Source organism: Vulpes vulpes, chromosome 8, assembly GCF_048418805.1.
Source record: "Vulpes vulpes isolate BD-2025 chromosome 8, VulVul3, whole genome shotgun sequence".
NCBI classification, from domain to species: domain Eukaryota; kingdom Metazoa; phylum Chordata; class Mammalia; order Carnivora; family Canidae; genus Vulpes; species Vulpes vulpes.
Window position 1 is genome coordinate 52,975,158 of NC_132787.1, and position 27,333 is coordinate 53,002,490.

The 27,333-nt window shown below is 42.3% G+C and overlaps 2 non-coding genes and 1 pseudogene across 2 annotated transcripts; 2 read left to right on the top strand and 1 right to left on the bottom strand.

The window, feature by feature from the left end:
* Nucleotides 1–520: 520 nt before the first annotated feature.
* On the top strand, nt 521–27,333 carry LOC112907651 (large ribosomal subunit protein uL22 pseudogene; annotated as a pseudogene).
* Nucleotides 9,864–10,025, top strand: LOC112907792 (U1 spliceosomal RNA). The gene has a single exon (XR_003232817.1). It is a non-coding gene; the product is annotated as a U1 spliceosomal RNA (small nuclear RNA).
* Nucleotides 15,719–15,790, bottom strand: TRNAQ-CUG (transfer RNA glutamine (anticodon CUG)). Its single transcript has one exon. It is a non-coding gene; the product is annotated as a tRNA-Gln (tRNA).

A 27,333-nucleotide genomic window follows, 5' to 3' on the forward strand; every position in this document is an offset into this window, starting at 1 on the left:
CGGGCTGCCTTTCTTTTTTTAATGCCTTCTCTTTGCCTTTAAAAACTTCCTTTAGGGGGCGCATGAGTGAGACAGTTGGTTAAACGTCTGACTCTTGGTTTCTGCTCAAGTCCTGATCCCAGGGTGGTGAACTCAAGGCCATGGCATCGGCTCGCATTGGGGCTCTGCGCTGAGTGTGGAGTCCGCTTGGGATTCGCTCTCCCTCTTGCTCTGCCCCTCCCCACGGCTCCCCTCTCTTTCTCAAATAAATAAGTCTTTAAAACAACAACAACAACAACAACAACAACAAAACTTCCCTTTGCTTAGCCCAGCAGAGCCCTCCTCTGCTTGCTGGTTGAGATGCTGCCTGATTAAGGAATCTTTTTAAAAAGCCAATTCAAGCCTCTTCCCTGAAGCAGTATGAGGTAACCTCTGAAAATGGTTCGCTATCACTTGATCCAGAAAATCCTACAAAATCATGCAAATCAAAAGGTTCAAGCCTCCGTGTTCACTTTAAGAACACCTGTGAAACTGCCCAGGCCGTCAAGGGGAGGGGATGCATATCCAAAAAGCCACCGAGTATCTGAAAGATGTCACTTTGCAGGAGTGTGTGCCATTCTGTCACTGGAGTTGGTAGGCCTGTCCAGGCCAGACAGTGGGGCTAGACACAAGGTTAGGTGGCCCAAGAAGGAGCACTGAACTTTTACTGCGCATGCTTAAAAATGCAGAGTAATGCTGAACGTAACAGTTTAGATGTAGATTCTCTAGTCATTAAGTGCATCCAGGTGAACAGAGCCCCCAAGATGCAGCATAGAATTTACAGGGCTCATGGCCAGATTAACCCATACATGAGCTCTCCCTGCCACATTGAGATGATCGTTATTGAAAAAGAGAAGATTGTTCCTAAACCAGAGGAGAAGGTTGCACAGAAGAAAAAGATATCCCAGAAAAAAAACTGAAGAAACTGAAAATTCTGCATAGAAGAAATGCAAAAACATACAAACCAAACCCCAATTCTGTCTTCAAATTTACTTGGTTGAACTTTTTTTTAAATTAATTTATTTTAGAGAACACACACATGGGAGTCGGGGTTGGAGGAGGGAAAGAAGCAGATTTCCTCCTGAGCCCAGAGCTAGACCCAAGGCTTGATCCCACAAACCTGAGATCATGACCTTCACCGAAACCAAGAATCTGACTGTCAATGGACTGAACCACCCAGGTATCCCTGAACTTTATTTAACAATATGTACTGTTACCATAACTTACCACTGTTGATGTTAATCTTGATTAGCTAGCTGAGGTAGTGTTTGTTAGGCTTCTCCACTGTAAAAATCACTTTTTACCCCATTTCCTTGGAGTAAAGGGAGTCACTGTGAGTAGCTCACAGTTAAGGAGGGTTGAGTATCTATGTAAATTTGGGATACTTCTCTGAGCTAGCCTTTCTGGGTGGCCAGGTCAGAGCATATGATGAAGGGAGGAAATATTGGAAAATTTTTCTTTTAATCGGTTTTATAGAGGTCTGTGTCTGGCAGAAGAATTTAAAAGCAAAAGTCAATACTTGGCCTTTTCCAGGGACTCCAAAGAAGCCTAGAAGGAGAGAAACTCAGTTATCACCCAGATCTTCTGGATTAAGTCAGACACATCCTCGCCCACCAGTCTAGCCTCCTGAACCATCACTGGATGCTGAACACCTGCTTGGGGAAAAGAACTGGTGTTCATCCCCAGGGTGGGAGGAAAGGGTTTGGGAGATACAAAGCAATGGGTGAGCAAAGAGAATGTGTCAGCAAGCAAAGGAGTCAACTTTCCACAGGTCCATGATAGATATGGACCAGAAACAAGAAACAAGATGAATCTCTGATGTTTCTCTACAGAGATCTGTTACCAACTTGTAAAGAGCTTACTTTAGAATTAGACTTTTTCAAATCCCATATTTAGATTCAAATGTCAAAACTTCATAGCATTGCTTGACATTAAATCTCTTATGCAAGCCTTTGCTCTGGGTGTCTTTTTGTTTTTTGACTATGTTGTTCAAAGAGAGCACTGTGAAAATCTAGTTGACAGTTGCTTTTTCAAAGTCCTTCCCCTTGACTCTTTCTGATTTGACCTAGTATAGCACATCACTGGAGAGTATTAGTGTTTCAGTGGTGGGGTGCTGGCCTCCCCCTTGGGAGGCCTGGGCTCAAATCCCAGCCAATGTTCAGTAGTTTTGCTTTGAACTATCTATTGTTCAGGCAAGTTAGGTCCCTTAGAGAATCTGACCTTCAGGGAACAGCTGGCACATTAGGGGAGGAAAGTGGGAACTAAACCTCTCTAGTTAGCACCTGGGACTTCGAAGAGGCTGTGTCCTTCAAGTGGTAGGTGTGTCTGATGGGTCTCTGAAGTTTTGAGTATTTGGGTCTAAATTCAGTGTTACTTTTATTTTTTCTCCTGCTGATTCTTGGAATCTAAAGAGTCATCTGGTCACTGATTCACATGCTGGACTTGGACAGATCGTTGGACCATGTCTCACTATGGAGTGGGGATCAAGAAATGAAATTCTCAAATAGAGAGAAGCTGCAGGGCTTGTCAGAAATCCAGTGGATGGGAAGGAATTAGGGGCCCCAGGAAGGGGGAGACGATGGAGAAGAATCCACAGGGAGATGAGGGGAACTCAGTAGAGGTGGACCTGTCTTTGGTGGTCTTGGTAAAATCAAGTATGAGTGCCTGAGTGTAGAGCAGCACTTACAATAAAATAATTTACATCATTATTGTTTTATAGTCCTTCAGAGAAATTTTCTACTCAGAGGATCATTTTTATGCTTATACTTATGGATGGGTAAGCAGCCCTGAGGGGAGGCCATACCACTCATCGGCTCTGGAGTTTTGGAGGAAGAGACTCTGGAAAAAGAAAACCTAGGGTCCATCAGGTTTGTCGACATTTCATCTATTTTCCCCAACAAAGCTTATGTGGGTCCAGGATATCAAACTGCACCTGTCCCTTTGGCAATTAAGTGCCACTGATAATTTCATTTTTGAAGGGATAAGAAATGATTGAGACAGTGCCATCGGAGTGAGATGCAAGAGCAGAACTTACAATACTTTCCTCCATCTTGTCTCTTTGCTACCTCTGAACATCAACCTTCCATACACACCAGTTCAAAATAGCCTTCAGTCTCTATGGAGGTTTATAATTTTTTATAATTCCTGTAGGTCATGTTTCTTTCTTGCTTCTATAAGAAAAATCCAGGGTGGATTTTTGAGGAGCTGGTTAGCAGCCCAAACTAGTTCAACTTCCTGTATCATTTGTCTGGTTTAGGTATTGCCAGAGTAGGCAGTTAGGTCAGCAATGCGGAAGTCATGGGCGGTTACTGGGAAGGTCAGAGGCCTGTCCTGACCGTGCTCCACAAGAAGCTGGATCAAAACAGACAGGCCCAAGCCTGGCAGATGCCATGACAGGAAACCTCTGACTAAAGTAAGAAAAAACATTGGGAAACCTGGCTTCCTACTCTAGGTAGTAAATATTCCACCCCTTAGTTAACAACTGTCAATAAAAGATAGAAACCCATCCCTTAAGGCATGCTGTTCCCTCTTGCTCTGGTTCTCACTGTCACTCTTCACTCTTTCTCTCCCTCTCTTCAAGACTGGCTGGATTGAGGCCCCAGGGCCTGGGGTCTCCCCAGTTCACTCCGCAATAGTATGTTAAAAAGAAAACCAGGCCCAAATGGTATCACTTAGGTTGAGACCCCAACCCAGTAAGACAAGACTTACTACCTAACCTAATTGCAGTTCAACCTCCCAGAAATGTAACCTTAGACCAGTCAACCTGGAATTTCCTGGTCAATACTAGGAATTTCACTGAGAGACCCCTCTCTCTCTTCCTAAGGGGGCAGCCTTGCCCAAACTATGCATTTCTTGCTCAAAAATTCCTTTCTTTTATTTTTATGCCCTCTCTCTGTCTTTAAAAACATTTGTTCTATTTAAACTCAATGGATTAAATTTGGTATTTTTAACAGATTTGGTGCAGCATAGGGATTCAGAGTGAACTCTTGGTGGCTTTCAGGGACAGTGAAAAACAAGCATGGTGTCCTTTGAGCTCAGGGCCTTGCAGTTTCAGAGGACTATGGGTAAGTCTCTCTTGCTTTGAGCTCCTCTTTTTTTACTTCAGTTCGAGCTACTAAGAATCTAGGTAGCTTCCCAGCCCGAGAGTAACTGGGTAGTCTAGACTGACAGGAGGCTCTGCCAGAGGGGCAGTCCTTAACCCTTGGTTCAGTCCACTGGGCAGTTCCAGGTTGGAGTCCTTTCCAGTCCACAGTTTCCATTTGCTAGGATTGCAGGTTGGTCCTTTGCTCATTTTCTGTCCACTCTCCATTTTACTGGAGTCTACTGGTTTTGCCCACGCTGGGAATTGCGGGTGGTGTGCAGGGCCTTCCCTTTGCCAGTAACTTCTTTAAGTTACCGCTGGTGTGTTGAGGTGCCCTGGTTTGTCTTGTTTTGGGTGAACAAAGGCTTAGCGGATAGGATTTTGAAATTCTGAAGAGTCAAGCACGCCACCTTCTGGCACACCTGCTTACTTTACATCTGAAAACTCTGGTACCAGGAGCTGTGTGACTAGCTGTAGAAATGGCAAAATTTTACTAAAAACAACTTGGGATTACAAGGGCCAAGATGTGGAACATTGCAAATAGGTAAGATAGTTTGAGAAGTGTATTTAAAAGTCAGGGTTGTCGATTTTTTTTAAAGATTTTATTTATTCATGAAAGACACAGAGAGAGAGAGAGAGACAGACACAGGAACAGAGGAAGAACAGACACAGGCAGAGGGAGAAGCAGGCTCCATGCAGGGAGCCTGACATGGGACTCAATCCCGGGTCTCCAGGATCACACCCTGGGCTGAAGGCGGCGCTAAACCTCTGAGCCACCAGGACTGCCCAAGGGTTGTCAAATTAAACAGAATGGGATACCTGTTTTAATTGGCAAGCAAAAGCCTCCAGAAGCCTTCCAGTTGATTGAAAGATTCATTGCGAAGGGCTCATGGAAAATTAAGGATATAAGAGGTACCTGAGGGCCACCTGGGTGGCTCAGTCGGTTGGGCGTCTGCCTTCTGCTCAGGTCATAATCCCAGGGTCCTAGGATTGAGCCCCACATGGGGCTCCCTGCTCCACAGAGGGAGCCTGCTTCTCCCTCTCTCTCCGCCACTCCCCCTGCTTGTGCTCACTTGCTCTCTCCTCCTCTCTCTCTGTCAAATAAATAAATAAAAATCTCTTAGATAGATAGATAGATAGATAGATAGATAGATAGATAGACAGATAGATAGACAGATAGATAGACAGATAGGTAGATAGATAGATACCTAAAACAAAAAACTGTAACACTGCTGTAACTACTATACTTTAACTACTATACTATTATTGCTCCCCTCTATACTCCTTTGGGTACTCATTTTACTAATCCTCTGTCTGAATTGTTTTTCCACTCTGAAAACACTACACAACTGTAAATAAAAGTCCTCCAATTCGATGGCCTTATAGACACTTCCATACCTACCTTCAAGAGTTGATGAAAATGAGTGATTTTCTGGTAAACTGCTGTATTATTCCTTTAAACAGTCCTGGGGAAACTGGTAGATACTAGAGCCTGCAGAGGGGATCCTGGAAAAACTGGCAGAAGCCAGTGAAGGGTGAAAATTGTTACCAGAATCAGTTCTGAATCTCTATCTGTAGTGCCCAACTGAGAGAGGAAAAATAAAATTTCACATTGTATCTTTCTTTTCAAATCCAAACCCCTTATAGTGATCCTTTCTCTCCTTGGAATAGCTATTGTCTTCTTGTTCATCTAGTTTTGCTTACTGGGCTAGGCTTTTTGTCTGCCTGGGGCATACAAGTTATTGGTTCTTTGTCTGGCTGCCTTTGAGAGTGACTTTGGATTTTGGAAAGGTAATATCCTTTGCACCCTCTTTAGGGACCCAGCTTACACCCAAGGAGGGTTATTCAATACTGCCAGAAATATTTAAAATTAAAACCCTGTACCCAGAGGGAAAGAAACAAAGCAGATAATGTAGTTGGATAGGTGGCTCAGCCAAAGGTGTCATTTAACTTAAAACCCAATCTTTGAGAAACTGATAGCAACTGTCCTTACCTTACGTATCTTTTTGCAAAACAAAAGTTAGTTTTAGAAGCAATTCAGAATTCACGTATTCCTTCCCAATCCCCACACTTCCCCTCTTTAACTCAAAAAGACTTGTAAAATATTTGCCTTAAAAAAACAAAGTCCTTCTGGGAGAAATTTAGATTCTTTCTCTGTCCCTTGAAGTTACACATCTTATGTCTTTGAAATGTAAACACAGCCCACAATCACCTGAGACTAAAGGAGAGAAAAAAAGGGAGAGGCCACATAAAATACAAACTGCCAAAAGGGACTTGATGTCCAAACGTCTAGCACAGTCTCCGTAAAATTAATTTCAGGGACAAATACAAATCATAAAATCTCTAGAAATATTAGTAACTATAGAGTCTTCGCACCCATCTGTGTGTGTCTGTATATATATTGTAAATGTCAAATATTTTTCTACTTTCGGATGGTATTGTTGAAATTAATTTAGTTTTTTAAAAGATTTTATTTATTTGACAGAGAGAGTGTACGCACACAAGCAAGGGGAGCAGCAGAGGGAGTACTTCCCACTGAGCAGCCAGCCGACATGTGGCTCTGTCATAAAACCCTGAGATCATGACCTGAGCCCAAGGCAGATGCTTAACCGATTAAGCTATCCAAGGGCCACAGTATTGTTAAAATTAATTTATAAAAGAGCTCTATTTACTTGGTTTGAAAACCTAGAAATTGGGGTGCCTGGTTGGTGCTCTTGATTTCAGCTCAGATCTGTCGCCCCCCCCCCCCCCCACTCAGGTCTAAATCTCAGGGTCATGAGATCAGCCCCACATCAGGCTCCATACTGTGAGTGGAGCCTGCTTAGGATTCTCTCTCTCCCTCTCTCTCTCTGCCTTCAATCCTTTCCTCTCTAAAAAAGAAAGAAAAAGAAAAAAAAAAAAAAACTAACCCAAGAGTTTTTCAAGTTTATATGATCTGGAAAAATACTAAATTATAAAAGCTAGTTTAAGGTTGATGGTTTAGTTAAAAGAGACATCTTTAGAGTTACCAGTATTAAATATAAAACTTTTATTCTACTGGAGTTTACTAGCCAAATGAATTCATGTTGTGTCAGCTTAAATAGCTTTCCCAAATCTTTTTGGTAACCTTACAGTTTTGCTAAGTTAGGTTAAACAGGAAGTTAAATTCAATAAATATCTAGATCATTTCCAAATATGACAAAATACTAAAATGTTAATTCCTAAGTAGTAGGTTTATCTACTTTTGGCTTCTTATTACAAAGAAACTTATTACAGAGAAACTAAACTAAACTAATACTTAAATGTGTTAGCGCCATATTAGAAAATCTAAAAAGGCAAGTGCTGCTAGAAATTATAAAATATATGTTTGGAAATCTAAAGAATGCTTGTGACACAGGGAGGTTGGGTCCGAGGATTCAGGGAAGGTCCCACAGGACCAACCAACAGCTACCTTGGCTTCATGCAGGACAGAAACCAAACATAAGCCAAGAGAAAGTGGAAACAGTTTATTGACTAGAGTGAGTGACAGGTGGGAAAATAGCAGACCAAGTGGCTGGGAGGTTGGGAAAGGACAGGAGAATCAGTCTCTTTGGTGCTTCCCAAATCCCCATTCAAAGGATTCTGTTAATAACAGTCTGTATAGCCTGATGACTTAGATATTCTGGAAGTGTCATCAGAGGAAGACAGTCCTTGAGTCTCATTCAGAGCAATCTTACTAAGTGCTCCTGACTACAAACACTGCTGTAAAACTAGAAAGCTTTGAGCCTTGGGTACACGTCACACAGAAAAAAGGGTCCACCTGATACCTGTGCCTGGGAGATGCAGGAGATCTCCAAATCAAACTGATGAAGAAAAACAGCTGACGTCAAGGTAGACTGCTTCCACCCAAGACTTCATACTTTAACTAAACATGGTTTCTCTCTCTTTTCATTACCTTTCCTCTGGCATTGGCCTGGAAAGATAACACCTTCATCTTTATCCCCCAGGTCATTGCCAAGCGGGGGCGTAACCTCTGAAATTTAGAACAACCTTTTATTTCAGGCTAGGAAGAAAAAAATATAATTCCGCCCCCAGCTTTCCACCAGCAAGATAAGGCATCTCATTGGTGGAATCCCAATTTACATTGTGGGTTAGAGAGGACCTTTCATGATTCAGGATTTGCTCCTACTGGCAGATCCCTACTTCCCTGATAAGGGATAAAAGTAAATGAGGCTATGATTGGGAACTTCTTAAAGTGATTATAAAATCTGCTGCTAAAGCAGTAGCTGCCCAAAAAGATCTTTAGACTCTCCAACCAAAGTTGTTCTTTTTTTTTTTTTAAGATTTTTATCCATTTATTTGACAGAGAGAGTGTGAGAGAGCCAAAGCAGAGGGAGTGGAAGAAGCAGGCTTCCCGCTGAGTAGGGAGCCCTCTGAAGGGCTTGATCTCAGGACTCTGGGCTCATGACCTGAGCCAAAGCCAGAGGCTTAACCACCTGAGCCACCCAGGCACCCCCAAATTTGTTCTTGATAATAAAATAGCTCTGGATTTTTTAGCTGATGAAAGAGATGTCTGTGCTGTGGCCAGCATCACCTGCTGTACCTGGATTAATGCTTCTGGGAAAGTTAAAATGCCAGATACTTTTTCAACACCCTTCCTCTTCCCCTTTTCTAAAAAAGAGGCTCTGTGAGCACACAGCAAGATGGGGGCTGCTTGTAAGCGGTGACAAGAAGCCTAGGTATCAGGATCCCTGGGTGGCTCAGCGATTTAGCGCTGCCTTCACCCCTTGAGTGTGATCCTGGAGTCCTGGGATCTAGTCCCACATCAGGCTCCCTGCATGGAGCCTGCTTCTCCCTCTGTCTGTATCTCTGCCTCTCTCTCTCTCTCTCTCTCTCTCTCTCTCTCATAAATAAATAAATAAAACCTTAAAAAAAAAAAAAAAGCAGCAGCAGCAGCAGCCTAGGTATGAAGCTGCAGGGGAGTTAAACTCTTCCTCTACCCTCTTAGGGTCTCCGGCTGGGCCTGACAATTAGACTAACAGGAGAAAAGCTTAGAAGTATTTTACATGTACATGGAAGCTTTCAAGGAAAAATAAAGACCCAAAAAGTGTTAGGCCTAAGTGCTTATGCACTAGTTTGAGCCAAGAGTAGAAATCGTGAAAAAGTAACCAAAATATATGAGGCAAAAGACAGGGTCTGACTTCCAAATTTTAATTGAGATCCTGTATCACAAAAATAATTGAGAGGATATGAAAGGAACCCGTTTCCTTTGTAATCCTAAGTGTTCTACTCCACACTTTGTAAGGCATCATTTGAAAAAAGGCACAGGGGCGTCAGCAGCCTGCCAGACACGCAGGTTCCCCGCAGGCTGCAGGTGCAGACCCCGAGCCCTCCGCCGCAGCGGGTGGGGGCGGGAGGGCAGGAGGGCAGGAGCGAGAGGCGGGCGTCACTCCCCCCACCGCCACCCGCCCGCCGCTGGGTCCGCCGGACGCCGCTGGAGGAGGGAGGAGTGGGCGGGGCGGATGGGGCGGGCGGGGCAGGGGTCGGGGTGGGGCCACTCCCGTGACGTCACAGACGGGGCGGGTCCTGTGTAAATACGGCCTAGCGCGGCTAGCGCCCCGGCCCCTGCCGCCTAAGGACAGTGTGGTGTCGGGTGCTGCGGGAAGGAGTCTGGGAGTGTGGGCCGAAGCTGCGTGTGTCGCGGGTGTGAGGGAGCCAAGGGAGGCTGAGAGGCGCGGGGAGCAAAGTGAGCGTGTGCACAGTGTAGGTCGTGTGAGGGTGTGTTGGCCGGGGGGCGACGCGAGTTTTACTTACTTGGTTGGGGAGATACAGTCAGGGAGGTGGTTTTCCCAGAGCGAGTTCTATCTGTTACCCTCAGGATGTGCTGACCCCTGCGATTTCCTCAAATGTGGGGAAACTCGGCTGTATAATTTGTGGGGGGCTGGTAGTGTATTGGCCCTTTCCCTTGGTTTCTACAGTACAAAGAAATAGAGCGGGAAGATACCTTTTATTTTCTGTTTTCAAGTAGACGCAGCTATTTTTTTATGAACCTAATTTTTTTAATATGCATATTTTTTATTGGAGTTCCGTTTGCCAACATGTAGCGTAATACCCAGTGCTCATCCCGTCAAGTGCCCCCCTCAGTGCCCGTCACCCAGTCACCCCCACCCCCGCTCACCTCCCCTTCCACTACCCCTAGTTCGTTTCCCAGAGTTAGGAGTCTCTCATGTTCTGTCTCCCTCCCTGATATTTCCCACTCATTTTCTCTCCTTTCCCCTTTAATCCCTTTCACTATTTTTTATGTGAAATAGTTTCACTAGTTTTATATTCCCCTTATGAGTAAAACCATATAATGATTGTCCTTGACTTACTTCACTCAGCATAATACCCTCCAGTTCCATCCACGTCGAAACAAATGGGTATTTGTCTTTTCTAATGGCTGAGTAGTATTCCATTGTATATATAGACCACATCCATCCATCTTTTGGTGGGCACCCAGGCTCCTTCTTGGTGGAATATTTTGCTTGCTGGTTTATGTTTCAGGTTGTTCACTTTAACCCCACGTGGAGAAGGTGGGGTTAAATCTAGCATTGTTCCCATATCTCAGAATTAGGTGTACTTCTCTACCCAGCTGCTTTTCTTCACAACAGAGTTCAAGGAACATTTGCTGGGTTCTTAGGATAGGAGGCGCTCTCACTTCAAAGTGCAAGGTAGAAGCTGCCTGCAACCGGACAATTTGTGTCTTGGGCTTTGTTTTGTTTTGTTTTGTTTTGTTTTGTTTTGTTTTGTTTATTCATGAGAGACACAGAGAAAGAGGCAGAGACATAGGCAGAGAGAAGCAGGCTCCATGCCGGGAGTCTGATGTGGACTTTGATCCCAGGACCCCAGGGTCATGCCCTGGGCCAAAGGCAGGCGCTAAACCACTGAGTCACCCAGGTGTCCCATGTGTCTTGATTTACTTGAAATGTCACACACTCTCATTCTATGCAAGGAAGCGGCCCCTGACATCCGGATCTTGGACACAGAGTCCACACAAGTCAGACCTGAACCTTGGTTGAATGCCCTGTGATGCTTCCAGGAACATAAAATAAAGGGTGTTGGGAGTGAACAGTGACCAGTATCTTATCTGCTTATCTTGTGAGAGGTGCAACTAGGCTGTCTTCCCATCTCCTGTCCTTTAAATATCTAATCTTGCCTTAGCCTTCATTTTTTAAGTATTAGCTGCCTTGCTTAATGTCTTGCTTTTACACCTTACAGCCATAGCTAGCCAGTTCCCAAGACAGCAGCCACCCATCCTTCCTACCCCAAAGCAGCTTCTTCGTATTTCTGGCTTCGGTTTCCTCTTCCTCCCACCTCTTTTCTCAGGCTCTCTCTTAATACTTTCATATATAGAAAAATAGTAGCTCTTTCTAAACCTCCAGTTTGTACCTGACATGCTTCAGTAGCTTGGCAAATTAGGAAGCTTCCTTAATATTCCTTCTTAAATGGCAGTAGGAAATTGTAAATAACAGGTTGGTTTTTTTTTTTTTTTTCAATTGTCAGAGGTAATTTTAGATTTTCCCTATCTGAAAATGCCCTTAAATTGAATTGGTTCAATGAAAACTGGTTCATAAGAAAACCAACCAGGAAAAAAAAAAAAAAAAACAGGTCCAGTGTTGGCAGCTATGGGCAGTTGTGTTTACTAGTCTCTTTCCCAGGGTGTTGTCTTACCTTGCTCACTTCCAATCCGCAATGTCCTGGCAAACAGAAATTACTTGGTCAAACAAAGTCATGGCCATGTCCCAAATGATTGTCACACGTCCCTATTGGCCACCTTAGGAACAATATTAAGATCTGTTCAGGGTAGCCCTAGGCTGAACCCCAGGCTGAACTGAGCCCCAGGCCCAGTGGTTTAGTGCCGCCTTCAGCCCAGGGCCTGATCCTGGAGACCAAGGATTGAGTCCCACATCAGGCTCGTATGGAGCCTGCTTTTCCCTCTGCCTGTGTCTCTCTGCCTCTCTCTCTCTCTCTCTCTCTGTCTCTCATGAATAAATAAATAAAATATTAAAAAAAAAAAAAAGATCTGTTCAGCCTAGAAGTTACCAAGACCACCTATGACACTAGGTGTTGGGAGTGGAGGTGGGGAAGAGATGGTACAAAAGGGCAGGTCCAAAGAAAACCAACTAAAAAGCAGGGAATGCCTATTGAGTATCCAGGACACTGAAAGAGAAAGTCTTATGTCCTACAGACTGATCTAGTTTGATGAAGAAGAGCCGGGAACTTCTCCCCAGCAGCAGGATAAACAGATATAAAGTGTCCAAACCAAGGGGTGCCTGGATGGCCCAGTCTGTTGAGCGTCAGACTCATGATTTCGATTCAGGTCATGATCTCAGAGTTTTGGGATGGAGCCCAGTGCTCGGTGGGGAGTCAGCTTCAGGATGGTCTCTCCTCTGATGACCCCCTCTACCCCCTTCTCTGTCTCTCAAATAAATAAATAAATCTTTTTTAAAAAGTCTGAACCAAGACTGAAGTCAACTTTCAGTGTGTGCCTTACTGATGAGAAAACTTGGGTTTCTAGAGTGTTAAATGGATTTCCCAGCCTCAATTGTCAGAACCGTTATGCTTCCTCATCAGAATGTTTCTGAACAAACAGAAGACCGATACAGCGCTTGGATATTGAATTCCAAGCCTAATCAAACACCAAGGTTGTTATTAGAGACATATTAGGTTCAGTTTGTGGTTAGGAGCACAGGCTCTGGGAGGCCTCCCTTTCAGTCCTGGCTCCACCATTTATTTGCCTTTTGTTTGTCCTTGGGCCAGTTCCTTCTGTTGCTAGGCCAATTTTGCAAATGTCATATGAAAATATTAAGTACCTCAAAGAAGAATTGTTGCATAGATTAAGTGAGATATCTGATAACGCACCTAGCCTAGTGTGTAGTTTATATTAAATATATCCTAATAAGCTTATCCAAAATAAGCTTATTTCCTCTTAATTATGAAATATAAAGAAAAATGTGTAGACTTCTGCTTAAGAGTTTTGTAACATTTGAGTGAATTTTGTATTTGTGAGTGTAACATCCATTCACAAAATAAGTTAGTATTAAAAAATTAAATTTTAAATTGAATTTATAAAACATGTGCCTAAAAAAGGAACATGTTTATAACAGTCCCCAAACTGGAAACATAACCATTTTATTTTTAAAGAGAGGGAGAAATGGAGTGGGATGGGCAGAGGGAGAGAGAGAATCTTAAGCAGGCTTCACACCCAGCTCAGAGCCCAACACAGGGCTCTATCTCACAACCCTGGTATCATGATCTGAGTCGAAATCAAGAGCCAGATGCTTAACCCACTGAGCCACCGAAGTGCCCCTGGAAACATAATTAAATGTCCATCAAGAAGTGAATGGATATAATTGTGATATATTCATACAAAGGAATACGACTCTTCAGTGCAATGGAACAGATTCCTGATATGTGGCAACAATAAGAATCTCAAAAATATCATGCTGAGTACATACTAAGAGTACCATACATAAATGGTTCCATTTATGTGAATTTCTAGAACAGGCGAAACTAATTCATAATGACACAACTAGATCATTGATTGCCTAGCATAAGGAATGGTGTGAGGATAGGCTGCAAAGGGACACAAGACATTTTGGAGCAATGGAAACATTCTTTTTTCTAGAATGGGGTAATGGTTACAGGGTGCACCCACTTGTCGAAAGTCATCAAACTTGAAATGAATGCATTGTATTATTTACAAAACTGCATGTTAAGAAATTTGATTTTAAAAATAAGAAATCATTCAAATTTTACTGTCTTAATTTTAATTCATTATTATTCTTGTCTTTAGCCTTGGAGAGTTCTTTTAGAAAAGTATCTTATGTGGTGAACAATTTGATTGAACATTCAACAATTCCTTCATACCTGTTTTGTATCTCTTTTCTTCAGTTAAGTTCATGCCCTATTAAATTGAATACTTTCAAATAAAAATAGACCTATAAGAGCTCAATTTTATAAAAGCATATTTATAAATATATCATTTTCACTATAAATATACCAAGTGTAACTCCATTAATAATTACCTAATGTATACAAAGTTATTTCTGATTTTAAGATGTTTCAGAATTTTACATATATGCATTTTCTGCATCACTTGAATTTTGCCATTTGTACAATAAACATGTATAACTTTTGCAAAAAATTAGAATAACTTAAAAAATAGATTTGAAGAAAAATAAGTAAAGATGGTAGACGTAGTTAATTCCAGGTGGTGGAAATAGGGGTGACAGCTTATCTTCTTTATGTATTTTTCATTTATTTGTTTGTTTATTTTAAATAGGCTCCATGCCCAAGGTAGGAGTTGAATTCACAACACAGAGGCCAAGTCATTTGCTCTATTGACTAAGCCAGCCAGGACCCCTATTTTTCATATTTTTAAATTTAAAAAAATGAACGTCCTGGAAGTGAAAGAACAGAATAGATATGGAAGAGGTATGGGGTAGGTGGGAGGAAAATGTTAAGGGGAGGAAACACCTGGTTGTGGCACAAAGTGTGTTTAAGTTGGAGAGTTTGCAGGAGCAGCCATTAGGTAAGAAGGGTATTTGAGAAGCAGGGGGTGGGGGTCATAAGGATATTTAGGATAGGTTTATGCTTGTTGCATGATTCCCCTAGGTATTTTTTCAAAATAAATACACAGACTTGTATTTCTTGTCAAGTATTTTACCTTCTTTTTTTTTTTTTTTTTTTTTTTAAATTAGGAGGAGTGTAAACGTGGTGGTTATGAGCCTGTCATCTGGAGCCAGGCTGTCTTGGGTTCCAATTTCTGCTTTCAAATCCCACTCACTGGCTGAGTGACTGGACAGGTTATTTCACCTTTCCTTTCTCAGTGTTCTCAGATGGAAAATGAGGATACTGATAGGAGATGGTCCTTTTGAAAGGAGTCAACGAGTAAGCACATTTCAGCTTGTAGACCCTGGGAAATGGCACTTCGCATATAATCATCCATAGGGTGTCTTGTATTGGGGACGCGATACTACCTGAAGACTGGATGTGATGAAAACTGATTTTATTCAAGTGGCACCAGTGAGACTTTTCAGTGGCTGTGGCCCCTCCTAGGAGAGTGAAGTCATGCTCTCTTAGCAACTGCAGTCTGGGCTGGGAGCATCTCGGACTTTATTAGCTCATCTGACCAGCTCCATAAAAAGGGAATAAGGATTCAATTTCTTGGTTCAAAAATACCCACATTGTACTTCCAGCTTAGGTCTCTGAACCATCAACCTCAGAACAAAACAGCCTCCAGAGACTGAGCACCCGCTTCCCAAGCTGCCTCTCAGACAGTGGGTGCAGTTATAGGACGCGGCGGGCGCCCCTCGGTGGAGAGTTTAGAGGCCGCAGCTTCCGCCTCTACACCCCCTCTCCCGAGGCCCCACAGGCCCCACGGTAACCCCGACTCTGAGAAGCAGGCTGCGGGGTCCTCGATTCCTGAGGACCAGGCGGCAGATTCCTGAGGACCAGGCGGCAGAGCGCGGGGGATGCGGCTGCGAGGGAGGGGGAGGAAGGGGCGCTCGGGTTGCGAGGGAGGGGGAGGAAGGGGCGCGCGGGTCCCCTGGACTGTCCTCCTGGGACCGAAAAGGCCCATCCCAGGTAAAAAATCACCCTTATTCTGGTTAAAGGGAAAGGTCCCACCGAGATTTGAACTCGGATCGCTGGATTCAGAGTCCAGAGTGCTCACCATTACACCATGGAACCCATATGGGGCAGCATGCAATCCCTTGCTAGAGGAGTGTAAGTATGGATTTAGCGTCCATACCCCCACACATAACCCCAAGTATTTTTCCTACTAACTTGACACGACTAGAGTACAGTTGACCTGGGTGGCCATCTGTCCTGCCTTCTCTCTGTCCCCCTCCTTTGACTGAATTCTCTCATGTCACTTCCACCTCAGAAAACAAAGTAAATCCACTCTGGGCCTAGGGCTAGGGAAGAGCTCATAAACCACATATTCTGTCCTAGTTTTATCCAGAGTTTCCTGTCCAGAGGTGACATTTCTGCAAGTAGTACAACTTTTTCCTCTTCCTTGCCTTCACACTTTTCTCATTGCCCAGAGAGGGCAGATTATTTGTCAAGGCAAGACTTGGGACTTCCTTGGCTACGTAGCACCCATCACACTCCAAAGCCACCACCGACTCCTAGGTATAATATGTAAAGATGTGTCAGCAGTGGAGTGGGACTGGGAGGCAGGAGAACCTTCCTTGTTTTTTCATACACTTCTGGGTTTGGTTGTTGCTGCTATTTTAAGTTTTTCTTATGTTTCTGTATTCCTTAGATCCACAATACAAAGTAATCAGCCATGTTTAAGGTTTACACTGAACACTCAGACAAATGAGACCAAACTCACTTGCGTTGACTCAAAATCAACCACATGCCATTGAGGCCACAAGGCAGGACTGTGACTCTTAGACACTCACAGACTGTTTTCTGAGAGTTTGGCCAAGTCAACTTCCTTCCAATTTCTCGATATATTATGACCTAGAAACTTCACGCCTTAAAAAAAAACATGTATCAGTGTACCCAAGAGTACCCATTACTGGGCCACAGGGTATGTGTACCCAAGGTGTCTTACAGTGTGTACAGTGCTTATATACACAAAATACCACCACACTAAATATTTACACACATAATATATCTAAATCCACATTACATCTCAAAATAACAATCTGTGTATTTCATTCCCCTTTACCTCTTTATTTTATCCCAAAGCCATTCCTTCTCTTTCCCAATACACAGAACAACAACAACAACAAATTGACATTGAAAGAAAAAAGCCACTGGCTGAAGAACAGAGTCAGAAAGATGCTCAGTGCTCTGGAAGTTATTTTGTTTCTAGAGATGGATAAGGCTTGAATCAAGGAAGGAGGCAAAGGGGCTACTCTTGTTAGGAAGAGGAAGGTGTTCTCCTCAAAGTTTGAGGAGAAGATGAAGTGGAAATTAACATAGGCCTGTATATTTAGCGCTGAACAAAAAAATGAAAAAGTTGAGAAGTAACTACCATCACAAAGCATTCCTCCAGAACTTTAAGATGAGTTAAGGTTTACGACTGCAAGGAACAGAAATAGACTCTGGCTGATTTCTTTTCTTTTTTTTTTTTTTTTTTATGATAGCCGCACAGAGAGAGAGGGGCAGAGACACAGGCAGAGGGAGAAGCAGGCTTCAAGCAGGGAGCCTGACGTGGGATTCGATCCTGGGTCTCCAGGACCGTGCCCTGGGCCAAAGGCAGGCGCTAAACCGCTGCGCCACCCAAAGATCCCCCTCTGGTTCATTTCAAAAGAAAAGAAATCTGTTGAAAGGATGTTGAGAGATCACAGAAGGGTGGGGAAACCCAGAGAGCCAGGCTCTGACAAGGAGTGGAGAGAGGAACAAATGAGGTTGGAAACTGCGATGGGTGGAGAGACTGTCCTTGTGGGGTCTGAGAGCTGAAGGTGAGAGGTGGGGATTTGGGGGCGCAGGTGCTGTTATGAACAGAACGGCCCAGGAACGTAAGCCCTCTTCTGCCTCTATTGACTTCTCCTGCCTCCTCTCTATTCCTCCTCCAATTCTACTGCTGTATCTCTCATCTCTCCCATCTTCCTCACTCTCTTTCTCCTCAGCCCCTTGCCCCAGCCCGGGTTAACCCCTCACTGGAGTGGACCAATACCTGAAACCAAGGGTAGGCAGGGTTTCTTGCTCCAACATCAATGGTAGGTGACTTTTATTTCAAATGAGAGAAGTGACTGGGTTTTGTGCCAGTGGTAGATCATGATCTGCATGCCTACACCCCTGAGGTAACCTGGAGTCTCCTACCCCACCCTGTACAATTTGGAGATTGGGGTTATGTTAGGCCAGATTTTCCAGAGGCAGTTAAGAACCCTTAGTGGAAGTCTGAGAAAAACACCTGATGGGGCATCTGGGTGGCTCAGTTGGTTAAGCATCTGCCTTTGGCTCAGATCGTGAGCCTGGCTAGGGTCCTGGGATCAAGCCCCATGATGGGCTCCCTGCTCAGCGAGGAGCCTGCTTCTCCTCTCTTTGCCCTCCCACACCACCCCCCATGCTCCTTCTCTCAAACAAATAAATAAAATATTTTTAAAACCTTGAAAAATGGGCAAAAACTTGCTTTTCTTATGAGCCTCTGAGATTGTAAACTATCATGATAACCCACACTTAGCTTTTAAGAAATGGTTAAAATTTCAGTTATTTTTCTTCTTCACAGCTTTTATGGCTGCCATCTTTCCTTTTCATTATCTGTGGGAGATGATATGGTTCATGTGCATGTGCCTCTTTGAGAGGTTTATTGTGCTTTGGACTTCAGTTTACTGAGTGGTTTTGCAATCTCAGCTCTCTGGTGGACTCAACACAGGCATGCTTTGGTAGATCATCCAGCTTTATCTTGTCCAAGTAGAAACAACTTTCTCTTACACTTTTCTATCTCTTAAGCACATGTGGAATCACACTTTCTTTTTATGAAATCTTTGTCTTTTCATCTGCTTCTGAACTAATTTCCTTTTAGTATACCACATCAGTTCCTTCAACTGATGACAACTTGTCATGAGGCCATTAGGTGGGGATAATGAGCACCACGAAGATCCTTGCAAATGAACAGGCCTGTATATTTAGTGCTGAACAGAAACCTTCTACAGACCAGTTGAAACTTAAAATTATCATCCACAGCTATAGTCGAGTTTTGGTAATGAAGCTCTTTCTCCTTAATTACCATACTTCCCTTTGTATAAGTTGGAGATTGGGGTTAGATTGGGGTCAGATTTTCCAGAGGCTGTTAAGAGTTGCTGGGATTCCAGTTTGTGGTCAAATCAGGAGAACAACAGAATGAAGATGACATTGTGGTTATGGAAAAAGGACAAAGAGACATAATATTATGTCTCTTTATCACCCTTAGATGAGATGCAATATTACATATCACCCTTAGAACAGTGGTCTCAATGAAATGGGAATAGGTAATTGAAATGCTTGTTTCTCCAAGCACGTGAGATTAAAGCTGGAAAAACTGGCTTAGGTGCTTATATGATTGTGTACTCAGACTGAATATGAGGGTACCTAAAGTATGGACTTTATTGAAAAAGTTTCTAAGGTCTGAAGGTGATGGAGGATGTAAGAAACTTTGTATCTTTTTCATCCATTTTTTTTTTTTCCATCTTGCCTGATTTTGTGGTTCCCAGCTGCTCCGGGCATAAATATATGTGTAACTAAGGAAGGCAATGTCAGTGCAAAAGACATGATATTCATAGCATGAAATTGGATAATGCTTATTCTAAACATATTTTCCCTTATGTAGCCAGATTAAGTGAATGCAACCTGGTTACTAAGTATTATATTAGTCTCCTTAGGCTGCAATAACAAGATAGCACAGGTTGAGTGGCTTAAACAACAGGCCAGAAGACCAGAGTTGGCTTCTGATGAGACTTCTTTCTGGCATTTGCAGAAGGCTGCCTTCTCACTGTGTCCTTGAATGGCTTTTTCTCTGTGCATGGAGAGAGATCTCTAGTGTCTCTTCCTCCTCTTACATGGACACCAGTTCTATTGGATTAGGAACCTGTTCTTATTACCTCATTTAACCATAATTACCTCCTTAGAGGCCCTACCTCCAAATACAGTCACATTGAGGTTTAGGGCTTCAACATATGAATTTGAGATGACAGTGTGGAGCACAATTCAGTCCATAACACCAAACAACAAGGATGGTCCTGTCAAATCCTATAACACTTGGCTAGTGGTGGGGCTAAGTGTTTGCAAGCCTGCTGATATTACTGATTATGATTAGAACTGCACAGCTGAGCTGGAAAGCATGGTCATACAGAAAAGAGGGTAGGTCAAATGAGAGAGCACAAGGCTGCAAGGACAGGAAGTCAAAGTTTTGCTGGCGTCACTAGAAGTACTAGTGAGTGGTACCACTCCTATTTCTATTCTTTGATGCCTGAACCCATGAATCCTGGCTACGGGAGAAATAGTACCACATACTGGATGTCAATTCAGAGCATATACAGCCTCCTGGAGAATCTTGCTCAACCCTTCAAGGTATTGCAACCAGTGGCACTGTAACTGAGTCTTCAGAAGGCCTTTCCACTGGTGTCTCAAGTCAGCTGCTTCAGGATGGTGTGGATCATGGTAAGCCTAGTGAATTCCACCAGCATGGGCTCACCGTTACACTTCATATTCTGTGAAGTGAGTTCCTTGATCAGAAGTATATTAGTTTGGGGACACCTGGGTGGCTCAGTGGTTGAGTGTCTGCCTTCGGTTCAGGTCGTGATCCTGGGGTCCTGGAATCGAGTTATGCAAAGGGTTCCCGGCAAGGAGCATGCTTCTCCCTTTGCCTATGTTTCTGCCTCTCTCTCTCTCTGTCTCTCATGAATAAATAAATTAAATATTTTTTTAAAGTGTATCAGTTGGCTTGGGCTGTCATAACAAAATACCATAGACAGGTGGCTTAAACAACAGAAGTTTATTTTTCACAGTTCTGGAAGCTAAAAGTCAAAGATCATCATGGCACTAACAGGGTTGTTGGGTGAAGACTCCCTTCCTGAGCTGCCTTTTCTGTGTCCTCATGTGGACCTTTCCTCTGTGCATGGGTGTGCACATGCACATACACACACAAACACATACACAGCTAACTCTGGTGTCTCTTCCTCTTCTTATAAGGACACCAATCCTATTGGATTAGGGCCCCACCAGACCTCATATAACCTTGGTTACCTCCTTAAAGGTCCCACCCCCACAAACAGCACATTGGGAACTAAGCATCCTCATCTGAATTTGGTGGTTGGAGAGGCACAATTCAGTTCATAACCAGAAACAATCCTGCATGGAATGCCATATGGGTGGATAAGCCATTCTACAAATGCATGGGATAGTATTTTGGCAGAAACATTGTGTGCAGGAAGGCAAATCTGCATTTAGAGTAAATGTCTTTTCCAGTAAGAACAAAAGACTGTGCCATCCATAATGAAGTGGCCCAATGTAATTGATCTGCTGCTAGGTAGTTGGCTGATCACCCTAGGGAATGGTGACTAAGTGTTGGTCTGTGCTCCTGGCAGATGGGGCGATCAGCAGGAACTGTAGGCAGGTCAGCCTTGGTGAGTAGAGGTCTATGTTGCTGAACCTACACATAACCTCCATTTCTTTCACCATGGCCACTTTGTTCATGAGCCCATTGTGTGATGACAGGGTGGCTGGGGAAAGAGGTTGACTGCTACCCAGAGAACAGGTCATCTTATCCACATTATTATTAAAATTTTCCTCTGCTGAGGCCACCTTTTGGTGAGCATTCAACTGGGACACATATCTTCATGTTTTCACTCATTCTAAGAGGTCTATCCACACACTTCTTCTCCAGGCTTCCCTGTCACCAATTTTTCAAATATGTCCCTTCTAAGTAAAATGAACAACCAGGTAGACTACTCAAAGTTTTACCCACCAGAAGGGTTGCCTTTCACTGCTCTCCTTCAAGGCTGTCCCAGAAAGCAGGTGTGGTGCTTATAGCTGTCTGTTTTTGGGTGGTGCCAGCAAGTCATGCAGAACCATCTGTAAACAAGGCTCCAGTCTTCTTTTTCCACGTAAATTGTAGGGAACTCCCCATGAGGCCATAGATGTGGGCTGTGGGAGAAAAGGTAGCGTAGCAGGAATGGGGACTGTGGGCATTTGTGCCACTTCTTCAAGTAACTTCCTTGTACCTTCAGGGCTTACTTGGGCCCTATCTTGTATACACCATTTCTCTCCCCCCCCCTCTTTTTTTGTTGGTAAAGATTTTATTTATTTATGAGAAACACAGAGAGAGGCAGAGACATAGGCAGAGGGAGAAGTAGGCTCCCGGCGGGGAGCCCAATGTGGGACTCAATCCGGGGATCATACTCTGACCCGAAGGCAGATGCTCAACCACTGAGCCACCCAGATGTCCCTCTTATATACCATTTCTGTTTGACAATGGAATGAGCCAATCTCATTATACTTGTTAGTTTGACAAAAATGTTCAAAGGTATCATATACATATTCCCCCCAGATACTTGCCTTTTCTAAGTGCTTGAGTAGGAATATTCAGTGATATTTTGCACATCTCTATTGCCACATCGTGCCATGGACTACCAGTGCAGTTTTTATTAGTGGAATAGAGTTTTTATTGTTTTTAAGTTAATCAGATCAGAGGGCCAATTCCAGAAACTCCAGAACGAATTAAAAGACCTTCTTAGGGGATGCCTGGGTGGCTCAGTGGTTGAGCGGCTGCCTTCTGTTCAGGGCGTGATCCTGGAGTCCCTGGATGGGTCCCACATCGCGTCCCACATCAGGTTCTTGCAGGGAGCCTGCTTCTCCCTCTGCTTATGTCTCTGCCTCTGTGTCTCCCACGAATAAATAAATAAAATCTTAAAAAAAAAAATAAAAGACATTCTTAGGATTCTGTTCCTCTAGAACAACTCCTTATACCAAGATGGCTTATGGGACTGTGGAAGCTTGATGAATCCAACCTAGTAAGACAGCACGACAGGCTGGAGACTCAGAGTTGTGGTTGGTGTCTAAAGGCAGCCTGCTGGTGGAGCTCCTTCTTGCTTGTTCTATTAAAGTCTTTAACTGACTGGATGAGACCCACCTGCAGTATGGGGAGTTCTCCTTTACTAAAAGTCCACTGGATGAAATGTTATTCCTATCTAAATAACACCTTCCCAGAAACATCCAGAATAATGTTTGACTAAATATCTGGACAGTATGGCCCAGCCACATTGCCACAGAAAATTAACCATCGCAGCATATAACACTCATAAAGTGCACAAAGACAAAGACAAAGCATCTTGAAAGAAGCCTGAAGGGTGAAAAAAACACCTTATCTATAGACTAACAAGCATCAGTATTACATCAGAATTCTCTTCAGAAACCTTCCAAGCAAGAAGAGAATACAGTGAAATGTTTAAAGTGTTGTAAGAAAATCTCCACCAATTAGAATTCTGTATCCTACAAAAGTGCCCTTCAAAAGTAAAGGAGAAATAAAGACATTGAAACAAGCAAAAATTGAGGACTTTGTTGCCAGTAAATCTGCCTTGCAAAAAATGTTAAAAGAAGTTCTTCAGAGAAGAAAATGATATAGGTCAGAAGCTCATATTTGCATAAAGAAAGGAAGAACAAAAAAAAAGAAAGGAAGAACATTAAAAAGAATAGAATGAAAAGGCATAAATGAAAATAAATAAAATATTTTATTTTTCTTATTGCTAATTGATCTAACAGATGACAATTTGCTCAAAATGGTAATATAGCAAAAATGCATTTGATGATTATACCTTATAGAAAAAGTAAATGAATGGACAGCAACATTATAAGGGACAGTAGAGGGAACTAGGAATGCTGTTATAAGGACCCGTACTACCCATGAAACCTTATAGTGTTGTTTGCAAGTTGACTTAGATTACTTGTAAATGTATATTGCAAACTACAGGGCAGTCACTAAAACATGTTTAAAAGGAACATAAGTGATATTCTAAGAGAGAAGAGAAAATAGAATCATGTAAAATGTTCACTTAATACCAGGGAAGGTTGAAAAAGAATGGAAAAAGAAAGAGACAATTAACAAAGGCAATGAATAGAAACAGTTACAAGTATAGTAGATATTAATTCAACTATATCAATAATTACTTTAAATATGAACGGTCTAAATACATCAATTAAAAAACAGAGACCATCAGAGTGGTAAACAAGACCCAATTATATGTTGTCTATAAGAAACTTTAAATATAAAGACACAGATAAATTAAAAGTAAAGACATAGAGAAAGATATACCATATTGATATTAATCAAAAGAAAACTGGAGTGGTTCTATTAATTTCAGACAGAATATACTTCAGAGCAAGAAAAAAATATTTTTAAAGACTTTATTTATTTATTCATGAGAGACGCAGAGAGAGAAAGAGAGAGAGAGGCAGAGACATAGGCAGAAGGAGAAGCAGGCTCCCAAAAGGAGCCCAGCGTGGGACTCGATCCCAGATCCCAGAATCAGGACCTGAGCCAAAGGCAGATGCTCAACCGCTAAACCACCCAGGCGTCCCAGAGCAAGAAAAATTATAATAACAAGTGGCATTATATAATGATAAAGGGGTCAGTTATCCAGAAGGTATAACAACGCTTGATGAGTATGTGCCTAACAGCAGAACATCAGAATACATAAGGCAAAAACTGATAGAACTGTAAGGAGAAATAAACAAATTTACTATTAGACTTGGACATTTCAGCATCCCTCTATTAGTAATTAACAAATCTAGTGGGCAGAAAATCAGTGAGGATGTAGTTGAACTGAATAGCATCAATCAAGTGAATCTAATTGGCATGTATATGTTACTTCATCCAACAATAGTAGAATACACATTCTTTTCAAGCTTATATGGACCATTCACCAAGATAGACCACATTCTGGACCATAAAACACATCTCAACAAATTTAAAAGACTAGAAATACAATACACACTCTCAGATCACAATGGAATGAAACTGGAAATCAGTAACAGAAAAATAGCTGAAAAACCCCAAATTTGAAGATTATACAGCACACTTTGAATAATATATGGGTCAAAGAAAAATTCTCAAGAGAAATTATTTTGAGCTAAATGAAAATGATAATTTAGTTTATAAAAATGTGTGATATGGGACCACCTGGTTGGCTCAGTTGGTTAAGTGTCTGCCTGTAGCTCAATCCATGATCCTAGGGTTCTGGGATCCAGTCCTGAGTCAGGCTCCCTGCTCAGTGGGGAGTCTGCTTCTACTTCTGTCCCTCCATCTACCTGAGTGCTCCCCTCCCCTCTCTCACTATCTCTCTCTCAAATAAATAAATAAAATCTTAAGAAGAAAAATGTGTGGGATGAAGCAAAAGTAGTGCTTAGAGGGAAATTAATAATATTGAATGTGTGTGTTAGCAAAGAAAGATCTAAAATCAATAATCTAAGCTTGCACTTTTAGAAATTTAAAAAAGAACAAATTAAATTCAAAGTAAGCAAACAAGAAGAAATAATAAAAATTAGAGCAGAAATCAATAAAATTAAAACCAGGAAATTAATAGAGAAAAATCAATGAAATCAAAAGCTAGTACATTGGCATGATGAATAAAATTGACAACCCTCCAGGCAGACTAAACAAGACATAGAGAAGATACAAATTACTAATACCAGAAATGAAAGAAGGAGCCTTAGTGCTGATTCCATGGACATTAAATTATAATAAAGGACTATAATGAACAACAGCTCACAAATTTGATAATTTAGATGAAATGAACCAAATCTTCAAAAGACACAATTCTCCAAAACTCACACAAGGAGAAATTGATCATCTAAATAGGCCTAAACTGAATCAGCAATTTTTTTTAAAAAAGACTTTATTTATTTATTCATGAGATACAGAAAGAGAGGCAGAGACATAGGCAGAGGGAGAAGCAGGCTCCATGCAAGGAGCCCAATGTGGGACTCGATCCCAGAACCCCAGGATCACGCACTGAGCTGAAGGCAGATGCTCAACTGCTGAGCCACACAGGTGTCCCTGAATCAGCAGTTAATAAGCTTTTGAAAACAAAACCACACTTACATTAGGTAGTTTCACTGGTGAATTCTACCAAACATTTAAAGAAATGATACCAATTCTCTACAATATCTTTCAGAAAATAGAAGACAAAAAAACATTTCTGGGCACATTCTATGAGGCAAACTTTACCCTAATACCTGTTTAAAAGCTAAATTCAACCAAGTACATTTGAAGATCCAATTAGTTTTATTATTAAACAATTCATGAATAGGCAGCATTCCATCTAGCAAGTAGAGAGGAGCTCCACTGAGTTGAAACAAATGAAAGGTTTTGGAAGGAGGAGAGAGAGCATTAAAAAAGAAGGGAAAGGGGGCACCTGGTGGCTCAATAGTTGAGCACCTGACTTTTCATTTTAATGAAACAGAGGTAGTTGGCAAGGGGAGGGGGCTATGGGCATGCTGGGTGGATTCTTGGGCTCCTTATCCCTGGTAACGAATGCAAGGCCTCCCTTACTTTTGAAAAGGTACTGGGAGTTTTACCACTGATTTATTGTCTCTGAGATGGTTAGGCTATTTCCTAGCCTGGTAGAGACTGTCAGTTTTTGCACTCCCTTTAATTCTCTTAAAATTCTTAACTACTGAAAGTTTTGCATTTCTTTGTAGTTCTGACACCTCCTAGCAAGTTCTACGGAGAAGTCTGCTTAGGCAAGTGGAGAAGTAGGGCATCATAGATCACGGAAAATAGCCAGGAACACAAAATGCCTTCTCTTGTGTCAGGAAAGCTACCTCTAGGCTTTCTTTTTTCTGAGGACCCTCAACTCTTTCTGCTTACGGAATAACATGTGTTCCAGAAAGGGACTAGAAAAAGAAAATACAAAACACTTTTCCACATCTAAGGGTTGAAAGTGAAATTAATGAAATGTTTTGTGAATAAAACTGACCTTCAAAAATGGAATAGATTTCCCCACAAGTTGTGAAGCTTAATGAATTTTAATAGACACACACAGTGCTACAATCACAAAGAAAACTGGATTTGAAAGGAACCTTTGTAATCCTAAATGTTCTACTCCACACTTTGTAAAGCATCATTTGAAAAAAAGGTACATGGGCATCAGTAGCCTGCCAGACACACAGGTTCCCTGCAGGCCAAAGGTGCAGAATTTTAGATTTTCCCTATCTGTAAATGCCCTTACATTGTACTGCAGTTCATAAGAAAACCAACCAGGTCCAGTGTTGGCAGCTGTGGGCAGTTGTGTTTGCCAGTCTCTTTCCCAGGATGTTGTCTTATCTTGCTCACTTCTGATCCACAATGTCCTTGTATCCCCTTGATAATTTGTGAAAAACAATAGATTTATATAAATTATTTTTTAAAAGATTTTTAAAATTTATTTATTCATGAGAGACACAGGGAGAGGCAGAGACATAGGCAGAGGGAGAAGCAGGCTCCATGCAGGGAGCCCAATGTGGGACTCGATCCCTGGACCCCGGGATCACGACCTGAGCCAAAGGCAGAGGCTCAACCACTGAGCCACAGGTGCCCCAGATTTATATAAATTAAAATTTTTTTCAGTGTCTATATTGTGCTTTTGAATTTATACATTTTTGCCACTGTTTTCAGTTTGATCTCTTACACCCAAGCTTTAATTTTACTTGATGTTCACTATAGGTTGCTAAACATTGATGACGATCAGCTTTTACGCAACTCAAAAAACCAGGAGTCTTATGTAGACCTTGCTTCCATTAATCTAGAACTGCGGATCTAA